The following is a 12,469-nucleotide window of genomic DNA, read 5'->3' on the forward strand; positions in this document are numbered from 1 at the left end:
TTCGATACGTGAAAAAAGTCGTGAATAGCACTGAGTTCTTGTGGAAATTTCAAACGATAAGCCACGGGTCTAACTCTCTCAATAATCTCAAACGGTCCAAAAAAATGAGGATTCAACTTTCCCCTTTTACCAAAACGTATCACGCCCTTCCAAGGTGGTACCTTCAACATAACACGATCACTGACCTGAAATTCAATATTGTTCCTTCTCTTATTGGCATAGCTCTTTTGCCGACTTCTGGCGGTTCTCAAACTTTCCTTAATCCGTACGATCTTCTCGGTAGTTTCATGAAAAGTTCCTGGACCTGTGAGTTGAGCATCCCCAACCTCATTCCAGCAGACAGGAGACCTGCACTATCTACCATACAGCGTTTCAAAAGGTGCGGCTTAATACTTGCATGATAGCTGTTATTATAAGAAAATTCAGCCAGTGGCAAGTACTTATTCCAAACATTACCAAAATCAATGATGCATGCTCGTAACATGTCTTCCGACATTTGAATGGTCCTTTCACTCTGACCATCTGACTGTGGATGATAAGCAGTGTTCATATCCAATTTAGTTCCCAGAGCATCTTGTAAGAACTGCCAAAACCTCGATGTAAATCGACTATCTCGGTCCGAAATAACACGGGAACACCATGTCTAGAAACAATCTCCTTCAAATACAAATGAGTAAGCTTCTCCATTGAATCCGTTTCTTTAATCGGAAAAAAGTGAGCCGACTTTGTGAGTCGGTCTACAATCACGCAAATGGTATCATAGCCACCCGCAACTCTCGGTAACTTTGTAATAAAATCCATCGTAATCCCTTCTTATTTCCACTCGGGAATCTCAGGTTGCACCAAAAGTCTAGACGGTTCCTGATGTTCAGTTTTAACCTTAGCGCAGGTCAAACACTTAGCCACATACGTAGCCACATCAGCTTTCAAATTAGGCCACTAATACAGCTCCTTAAGATCATGATACATCTTTCCTGAACCAGGATGAATTGAGTACCTAGACTTATGAGCCTCATCTAAAACAAGTTGTCGTAGATCACCAAACTCCGAAACCCAAAGATGTCCCGCAAAATACCGAGTACCATCGGTTCGTACATCTAACTGTTTACTCAAGCCTCGGACCTTCCCGTTATAAAATTCTCCTCCTTCAAGGCTTCTTGTTGAGCTGCAAGAATCTGCCTTGCGAGGTTTGTTCAAATGGTCATATTCAAGGCCCTAAACATACGAGGTTCATTCCTCTCTTTACGACTTAACGTATTGGCCATAACATTGGCCTTCCCCGGATGATACAGAAGTTCGTAATCATAATCATGCAACGTCTCAACCTATCTTCGTTGCCTCATATTCAACTGTTTTTGGTCAAGGATATGTTGAAGACTTTTGTGATCAGTGTACACTGTACTTTTGACCCCATAAAGATAATGTCTCCAAATCTTGAGCGCAAACACAACAGCTCCCAATTCTAAATCATGGGTTGTATAATTCTATTCCTGAATCTTCAACTAACGTGATGTGTATGCAATAACTTTCTTTCGTTGCATCAAAACACAGCCAAAGCCCTGACGCGAAGCATTACAATAAACAAAAAAATCATCATTACCCTCAGGTAGTGACAATATCGGAGCAGTAGTCAACTTCTTCTTCAAAGTTTGAAAAGCAGTCTTGATAATGCTAAAAACGAACATATATTTCATAGCATTATTCCTCAAGAAAGACAAGCTTTTAGATGCAATTGTTCTATTTAAAAGTGATATTCGTTTAAATAATAAAAGGTGAAGACAAAAGACAGATTCGACGAATTGAAGACGCAAACGACCAAAAAGCTCAAAAGTACAAAATACAATCAAAGAGGTTCCAATTATTGATAAGAAACATCTCGAAATTACAAGAGTACAAGATTCAAAACGCAAAGTACAAGATATTAAATTGTACGCAAGGACGTTCAAAAATCCAGAACCGGGACCAGAGTCAACTCTCAACGCTCGACGCAACGGACTAAAAATTACAAGTTAACTATGTATATAAATATAATATAATATATAATTAATTATAATAATTATATATATATATATATATTATATTTATAAAATAAATCGTCGGCAAACAAAGAGCCAAATGTGGGTGAGCTGTAAAAACAAACTCCGCGACTGGCGGAGTTTGAAGAAGAAATGGGCCGCGAGTCGCGGAGCCCCAAAAACTGAAACTCCCTATAAAAGCAAACGAATTCTGATCGCAAAAACATATAATATATATCCATCCATCTATCTAAACGTATATATTTATATTTATATTTTAATTTTAATATTAATTTTAATCCTAATAATAAGGGTATGTTAGCGAATGTTGTAAGGGTATAAGTCGAAATTTTGTCCGTGTAACGCTACGCTATTTTTAATCATTGTAAGTTATGTTCAACCTTTTTACATTAATGTCTCGTAGCTAAGTTATTATTATGCTTATTTAAATCCGAAGTAATCATGATGTTGGGCTAATTACTAAAATTGGGTAATTGGGCTTTGTACCATAATTGGGGTTTGGATAAAAGAACGACACTTGTGGAAATTAGACTATGGGTTATTAATGGGTTTTATATTAACTAAACAATACCTTGTTAATTTAATATACAAACTTATAATTCGACGTATTTATATATAACCACATACGCTTGACTGGGTACGGTGGGCGGGATATCTATAAATACCAATAATTATTCATTTTACCGGATACGGAACTGGATTAATAGTTAATAGACTTGTTGAAACAGGGGTGAATTACATTCAAGGGTAATTGGTGTAATTGTTAACAAAGTAGTAAAACCTTGGTTTACACGCAGTCGATAACCTGGTGTATTCATTAAACAAAGTATTAAAACCTTGTTATAATTCGAATCCCCAATTAGTTGGAATATTTGACTTCGGGAATAAGAATAATTTGACGAAGGCTTTCGCTCTTTATATTTATGACTGATGGACTATTATGGACAAATCCGTATGGACATATTAAATAATCCAGGACAAAGGACAATTAACCCATGGGCATAAAAATAAAATCAACACGTCAAACATCATGATTACGGAAGTTTAAATAAGCATAATTTTTTTATTTCATATTTAATTTCCTTTATTTTATATTTAATTCACTTCTAATTATCGCATTTTTATTGTTATTGTATTTAATTGCACTTTTAATTATCGTACTTTTTAATTATCGCAAGTTTATTTTATCGCACTTTTATTATTCGCAATTTCATTATCGTTATTTACTTTACGCTTTAAATTAAGTCTTGTATTTATTTTTTATTTTACATTTGGTTTTAACTGCGACTAAAGTTTTAAAATCGACAAACCGGTCATTAAACGGTAAAAAACCCCCCTTTATAATAATAATATTACTTATATATATATTTGTATTTTTATAAAAGTAAAGTAATATAGCGTTAAGCTTTGTTTTAAGATTTTCCCTGTAGAACGAACCGGACTTACTAAAAACTACACTATTGTACGATTAGGTACACTGCCTATAAGTGTTGTAGCAAGGTTTAAGTATATCCATTCTCTAAATAAATAAATATCTTGTGTAAAATTGTATCGTATTTAATAGTATTTTCTGCTAAAATATAAAGCTAATTTATATACACCTCGCATAACATCAAGTTATTTTTGGCGCCGCTGCCGGGGAACAATCTAGCTTAAAAGCCAAAAGCGTAACGCTAATTAAAAAAAAAAAGATTTTTAGTTTACTTTTATTAAAATTCGTTTTTATAAAAATACGTTTTAAATATTCGAAAATATAAAAAGAAAAACAAAAATATAAGTATTTTTAAGATTTTGTTAAATATTTAAGTTTTATAAAGTTTCTTTATTTTTATATAAGTTTTATTTAAGTATTTTGTTTTTATTTAAAACATATAAAAAAACCGAAAAAAATATATATAAATCTAGTTTTAAGATTTTTATTTATAAAATTATAAAGTAGTTCTATTTTTATTCTAGTTTTCAAAATATAAGTTTTTATTATATAAATATTTTAGATTTTAAAACAGAAAATATAAAACAGAAAATATAAAATAAAAAAATAAAAAAGAAAAACGCGTCGAATTTCAAAACTGTACCTGAGTTGAATTTTGAAACCCCGCGACTTGCGGAGTTTGAAGCATCGAATACCGCGACTCGCGGAGCAGACCTGACACGGGTACACAGGAAGCCTAATTCGCATTAATTACGGGTTTTATTAATTTTAATTAATTTTAAATCCTAATTAGTTTATTTATATTATATTGTTTAGTTTAGTTTTTATTTATTTGTTTTATTTAGTTAAATTAGTTTAAATAAAATATAAAATTAATAGTTTTAATAAATAAATAATATAAAAATAATATTTTTATAAAAATTGTACTTTTTACAACTTTTTGTATATTTTTATATTTTGTCCCTTTTTAATAGTTTTAGCGTAATTTTTGTATTTTTCGCTCGTATTTATTTTTAACTCATAGTTTTTGCCATAGTTATTTTTACTTCTAGATTTTTAGGCTTTGCCGTAAAATCCCTTAAGTGCTTTTTTCTTTAGACTAAGATTTAGGTACTTTAGAATTTTGCGACGCCTTTTTAAATTTTAGTTTATTTTTAAGTTATTGCCATTTGGGATATAGTTTTTCCTGTAAGCTTTAATATTTTTAGACGACTTTTACCTATGTATCAATTATCATTCCAATTAGTAATCTCAATTTGCGATTATAATTTTAAGTTAGTTGTAGTAATAAGGTTAGGTTAGTCAAGTGCTTTTAAGTGTTATAAGTTTCTTTTATTTTTCCGTCACCTTTTATTTTTCAACCATTTTTCTTTTTCGACCTTTTTCGACGAACTCTTTTTCTTTCTTATTTCTCGCTATTCTAGTTTTTAGGACTTAGAATTTTTTCTACTTCTTATCTAAATTTCTTAAAATTACGAAAATTTATTTTAAGTGGTTAAATTGATAGACATCAAAATTTTCTGGTTCGTAGTAATAGTTGGATTTGTACGTGGACCGGGTTATTGGAGCCAAACAGTCCTCAATTATATTGAGACCAAACGAATCCTGCCCCTCTGCTGCATCCTTTGGCTATTCGAAACGTGGGCAAAATCAGAAAAGTCTATTGATTGGATAACTTATTATAATTTTTCTTTCCTTTTAAAAACTAATAAGATATTCAGTGAATGCACCGAGCAAGACGTTCATCACCTTTTGTACGTTCACCACCTGTAACTAGATCAAGACATTTAGCAAATATTACTGCCGTTGATTTTTCTTTAGAATCGTCATCCAGTCGACCAAGTACTCCAGTTCAAATTTCCGATAATCCATTTTTTGAACCCGACCTCACAATTGAGAATCCGGAGAATATTCAGGGACGATTCATAGATCCTGAACCACTAAATTTTCCTCCGGAACCACCAATCATTCAAACAGAGATTGTTGAGGAACGAACCATTAAATCAGAATCCTCTAGTGATTCCGATTCAACAAATTCAATTATGGAGAATCTGGAACCATTAAGTATGGAAGACCGAATGAGAGCTAAACGCACTGGCCAAGGTAACGCAATTACTCATCCAGACATTAATGCGCCAGATTATGAAATCAAAGGACAAATTCTACACATGGTGACTAATCAATGCCAATTTAGTGGTGCGCCGAAGGAAGATCCAAATGAACATCTACGTACCTTTAATAGGATCTGCACACTATTTAAAATAAGAGAAGTGGAGGATGAACAGATATATCTCATGTTATTTCCCTGGACTTTAAAGGGAGAAGCCAAAGATTGGTTGGAATCGTTACCTGAAGGGGCGATTGATACATGGGACGTTTTAGTTGAAAAATTTCTTAAACAATTCTTTCCTGCATCTAAAGCCGTAAGACTTCAAGGAGAAATTGTTACATTCACACAGAAGCCGAATGAAACTCTATATGAGGCGTGGACAAGATTTGAAAAGTTATTAAGAGGATGTCCGCAACATGGTTTAGACACCTGTCAAATAGTACAAATATTCTACCAAGGATGCGACATCACTACAAGGAAAGACATAGATATAGCAGCTGGTGGTTCTATTATGAAGAAAACCGAAACTGATGCTTACAAAATTATTGATAACACTGCTTCCCACTCACATGAGTGGCACTAAGAAAAAGATATCGTTAGATCATCTAAAGCAGCTAGAGCCGATTCTAGCCATGACTTAGATTCCATTTCCGCAAAGATAGATGTTGTGGAAAGACGAATGGAAAAGATGACTAAAGATATTCACTCAATACGAATTAGTTGTGAGCAGTGTGGAGGACCATATTTGACAAAAGATTGTCTCAGTATTGAATTAACAATGGAACAAAGAGAGAATATTTCATACATAAACCAAAGGCCTGGAAATAATTATCAGAATAATTATCAACCGCCAAGACCTATTTATAATCAAAACCAGAACTATAACAGAAATATTCCATACAACAACCAACAAGGTCCTAGCAATCAACAAGTATCCAATAATACTTACAACCAGCAAAGACCTAATTTTCAAAACAAACCACCACAACAAACCGATGATAAAAAGCCGAATTTAGAAGATATGATGACGAAGCTAGTTGAAACTCAAACGCAGTTTTTCACATCTCAGAAACAAACTAATGAACAAAATGCTCAAGCATTTAGAAATAAACAAGCTTCTATTCAAAATCTGGAACAAGAAGTAAGTAACCTAGCAAGGTTAATAGGTGAAAGAAAACCGGGAAGTCTACCTAGTGATACAAATGCTAACCCCCGGAATGAAACATATAAAGCCATTACCACAAGAAGTGGTACAACACTTAAACCACCTGAAATACCTGTAACTTCTGATGAAGCTATTCCTACTCCACAAGAACCACAACCTGATCAAGATAAAGAAAAAGAACCGGTAGTTGAGAAGGTTAATGAAGATAACACAGTTAAGGCTAAACCTTATGTTAAACCATACCAACCACCACTTCCTTACCCGAGTAAAATGAAGAAAGAGAAACTTGAAGCCGAGTAATCCAAATTCTTGGATATGTTTAAATAGATAAATGTAAATCTTCCTTTCATTGATGTAATTTCAGGAATGCCTAGATATGCTAAATTCTTGAAAGATCTAATCTCAAATAGAAAGAAAATGGAAGAACTCTCGGCTGTTACCATGAATGCTAATTGTTCAGCAGTGCTGTTGAATAAGATACCAGAAAAACTATCTGATCCAGGAAGTTTCACAATTCCATGTTTTCTGGGTAGTCTTAGTTCAATAGAAGCATTGGCAGACTTAGGTGCTAGTATAAATCTAATGCCATATTCACTATACGCTAAACTAGACCTTGGAGAATTGAAACCAACCAGAATAAGCATACAACTAGCCGATCGATCAATAAAATATCCTAGAGGGATAATGGAGAACATGCTAGTTAAAGTTGGTACTTTAGTATTTCTAGTAGATTTTGTTGTTCTGGACATGGAAGAAGATTCTCAAGTTCCTCTCATATTAGGAAGACCATTCTTAAACACGGCTAAAGCAATGATAGACGTGTTCGGTAAGAAACTGACCCTAAGTATAGAGGATGAGAGTGTTACCTTTTCAGTTGATAGAGCAATGCAACAACCACAATCTGCAGATGATACATGTTATTATATTCAAACTATAGATTCACATGCAGAATTATTAGAAGAATTTCCAGAATTACAAGGAACAGGAGAATGTTCTTTAGGAGAAGGAACAGAACAAATTGATGAAGCTGAAATGTTAGCTACACTTATAGCTAATGGATATGAACCAACAACAGAAGAAATTCAAATGCTAAAAGAAGAAGACAGATATCGATATAAATCATCGATAGAAGAACCACCGAAATTAGAGTTAAAGCCACTTCCAAACCATTTGGAATACGCTTATTTATATGGTGAATCTGAATTACCTGTAATAATATCGTCTTCTCTTACTGAAAATGAGAAATCACAACTCATTTCTGTGTTGAAAGCTCATAAACCAGCTATTGCATGGAAGATTCATGATATTAAAGGAATAAGTCCTTCGTATTGCACACATAAAATCCTTATGGAAGAAGGTCATAAAACGTATGTGCAACGCCAACGAAGACTAAATCCTAATATGCAAGATGTAGTTAAAAAAGAAATTATTAAACTGCTAGACGCAGGTCTAATTTATCCAATTTTTGATAGTCCATGGGTAAGCCCAGTTCAATGCGTGCCTAAGAAGGGTGGCATGACTGTCATTACAAATGAGAAAAATGAGCTTATTCCTACTAGGACTGTAACAGGATGGCGTGTGTGTATTGATTATAGAAAATTAAATGACGCCACCAGAAAAGATCACTTTCCCTTACCTTTCATAGATCAAATGTTGGAAAGATTAGCCGGAAATAGTTACTATTGTTTTCTAGATGGATTTTCCGAATATTTTCAAATTCCAATAGCACCCGAGGACCAAGAGAAAACCACATTCACGTGCCCTTATGGTACTTTTGCTTACAAACCCATGCCATTTGGACTTTGTAACGCCCCTGCAACCTTTCAAAGGTGTATGATGGCGATTTTTCACGACATGATAGAAGAATGCATGGAAGTTTTCATGGATGACTTTTCAGTCTTCGGTGATACATTTGAATCATGTCTAGCTAATCTTGAACGAATGCTTATTAGATGCGAACAATCAAATCTAGTACTTAATTGGGAGAAATGCCATTTTATGGTTAAAGAAGGCATCGTTCTTGGACATAAAATTTCAAAAGAAGGAATTGAAGTGGATAGAGCTAAAGTAGATGTAATTGCTAAACTTCCACATCCCACCAATGTTAGAGGAGTTAGGAGTTTTCTAGGACATGCCGGTTTTTACCGACGTTTCATAAAAGATTTTTCTAAAATTGCCACTCCTATGAATAAACTCCTAGAAAAGGATGCTCCATTCATCTTTTCAGATGAGTGTATCAGATCTTTTAATATTCTTAAAGAGAAACTCACTAATGCGCCGATCATGATAACACCAAATTGGAATCTACCATTTGAACTAATGTGCGATGCAAGTGATTTTGCAATGGGAGCCGTTTTAGGAGAAAGGATTGAAAAACGATTTCAACCTATATATTATGCTAGTAAGACGTTACAAGGAGCACAAACGAACTATACAACTACTGAAAAAGAACTCCTTGCTATTGTCTTTGCTTTTGACAAATTTTGATCATATCTCGTTCTAGCAAAAACGGTGGTCTATACCGACCATTCTGCTCTTAGATACCTATTTTCAAAACAAGATGCTAAACCAAGATTAATCCGTTGGATCTTACTCTTACAAGAGTTTGATATTGAAATCCGAGATAAAAGAGGAGCAGAAAATCTCGCCGCTGATCATCTTTCTCGTCTTGAAAATCCCGAATTAGAAGTTATAAATGAATCGGCCATACAAGACAACTTTCCTGATGAATATCTATTGAAGATAGATTATAATGAAATCCCATGGTTTCAGACTATGCAAACTATTTAGTATGTGGATTCCTTGAAAAAGGATTATCGTACCAAAAACGAAAGAAATTCTTCAGTGATATAAAACACTATTTTTGGGAAGATCCACATCCGTTTAAAAGTTGTCCCGATGGAATAATACGCCGATGTGTATTCGGAGATGAAGCTAGTAAAATTTTAAACCATTGTCACACAGGACTAACAGGAGGGCATTATGGACCTCAACTAACAGCAAGAAAAGTTTATGATGCTGGATTCTATTGGCCTACAATTTACAAAGACTCACACCTTCTTTGCAAATCCTGTGATGCTTGTCAAAGGGCCGGAAAAATAAGTCAACGTGATGAAATGCCACAAAATGTCATCCAAGTATGTGAAGTATTTGACATTTAGGGTATTGACTTTATGGGTCCATTTACAAAATCTCATAATAATCTATATATACTCGTAGCCATTGATTATGTATCTAAATGGGCGGAAGCACAAGCTCTCCCAACTAACGATGCACGAGTTGTAGTCAACTTTTTAAAACGTCTTTTTGCAAGGTTTGGAACACCGAAAGCTTTAATAAGTGATCAGGGTACTCATTTCTGTAATAATCAACTTGAGAAAGTTCTTAAAAGATATGGAGTAACTCATAAAATCTCCACCGCATATCATCCACAAACAAGTGGACAAGTTGAAAATACCAACCGAGCTTTAAAATGTATTCTAGAGAAAACCGTAGGATCAAATCCGAAGGAATGGTCCATTAAATTGGAGGATGCACTCTGGGCTTTTAGAACAGCCTACAAAACTCCAATTGGAACCACACCTTTTAGACTTGTTTATGAAAAAGCATGTCATCTTCCAGTAGAAATTGAACACAAAGCATTTTGGGCTTTGAAGACATGTAATCTTGATTTACATGAAGCTGGACGTCTACGATTAAATCAACTAAACGAATTAGAAGAATTAAGACATGAAGCATACGAAAATTTGTTAATCTATAATGAAAGAACGAAGAAATGGCATGATAAAAGAATCAGAAGTTTAAAAGAATTTAAAGAAGGAGACAGAGTTCTTCTTTTCAATTCACGATTCAAGATATTTCCTGAAAAATTGAAATCAAGATGGTCTGGACCATTCATAGTCAAAAGAGTTTTTCCATACGGAACGATAGAATTAATAAATTCAAATGGGATTGAATTTAAAGTTAATGGTCACAGAGTTAAACATTACATACATGGTCCGATGGAAGTTGACAATGAAGTTAATCATAATTTCACCACCCAAGAAAACCTTCAAAATGAAAACATAAATATGTTATCAACAACATATGAAAAATCAAAATTGGAATATAGGGAGGATTCAAATTTGAGTGATGAAGAAGAATTTCTATACAAACCTCCCATTCCAAGAAACGAAGAAAAACGTGAACAAGAAATTCAAATAGAAATGAAAGAACTAAGGAAAGAACACCCGAAAAAGGTTTACAAACCAACTCGACTTACTAAAGCAGGAGACCCGGGTGAATTTATCATTTCTTGCTTACTTAATGATGGTGCTGTATATAATGGACTCACAGATTTAGGAGCAAGTGCAAATATTATGCCTCTTTCCTTATACAAAAGATTAGGCATGGGTAAATTAAAACCAACCAAAATAGGTGTTCAATCATTTGACCAAACCATTAAACACCCGGTTGGAATAGCAAATAATTTACTTGTTAACGTGGGAAGTTTGACCTTTGTTGCAAACTTCATAGTGATTAATATGGAGGAAAACCTTGATATTCCTCTAATTCTAGGTCGCCCATTTTTAGCAACCACCGAGGCATTCATTGATGTAAGAGAAGGTAGAATGACACTTAGGGATGGTGATACATCGATCACCTTTGTGAACCGAAAGTTTAGATCTCCACAAACCAAAACTGTTAGACCAATAAAAACGCATAAGTGTGGGGAAGATGAAGAAACACTTAATGATGATCCAATCACAAAGAATGCCGTTGATGATACGAAATTAGATGAACCCATTTTTAACAGTTCAACGAAGAAACTTTATAAATGGATTCACGATGCTAAGATTAAAGGAAACTTTAAGTTATATAACCGATTAATATCCAATTTATCGTCAAAAGAAAAGGCAATGTTAGTTGAATTTGTGAAAGTTACAGAGGAAATCAACAAATGGATTGAAGTAAAAGTCAAAGATATACAAGTTGTTGAAGATTCAATTGAAAATAATGTTAATCACAATTTCAACTAAGTATAGGGGGTTTATGTATTTCTATTAGAGTTAGATTGTCTGTTTTCGTGTAGTTCTCGAAAATGGAACCCGAATGGTCTTTCCCTAGCAGACCCTAAAGAACTAGTCTTCTCCCCCCATTCTGAATTTTTATTTTTTTTAGGTTTTTACAAAATGAAGACTGCCTGTGAACTAAACCATGGTCTAATGCTACACGCTTTGATCACTAAACGTAATAATGACACACTACCGAGTGAAATAGTATCAGTAATCAGAGAAAGATTGGACGGAGTTAGAAAAGAATCCAGATGCGAAGATAATAAGTTACAATTTGGTAAAGGAAAATCAAAATCCGCAGCAAAAAGAAGAGCACGACACCTAGAAAGATGTCACAAATGCGGAAAATGGTCACATGGAGGTAAATGTTCAAATAATCAAACCTATTCAAACACCGAATTTGTTACTTTATGCAGAGACGGACCGTTCATATGTTTAGAAGAAAAAACACTGAATGCTCGAGGTTACGCCTATGTAGCCATGGAAAACCAATTAAAACGACTATCTTATGAATGGGATAGATCATATAACTAAGAAATCTATTTCACAGGTATGTTTGTACAGTTTTTATTTTTTATTTTTATTTTTAACCTTTTGATAATAAACGCTAATTTGTTCGCTATAAAGTATTAAATTGGTATTGAATAAAATTAGGTTTGGCGACCGAAATTA

This window comes from Rutidosis leptorrhynchoides, chromosome 6 (genome assembly GCF_046630445.1).
Source record: "Rutidosis leptorrhynchoides isolate AG116_Rl617_1_P2 chromosome 6, CSIRO_AGI_Rlap_v1, whole genome shotgun sequence".
In the NCBI taxonomy this organism is placed as follows: Eukaryota; Viridiplantae; Streptophyta; class Magnoliopsida; order Asterales; family Asteraceae; genus Rutidosis; species Rutidosis leptorrhynchoides.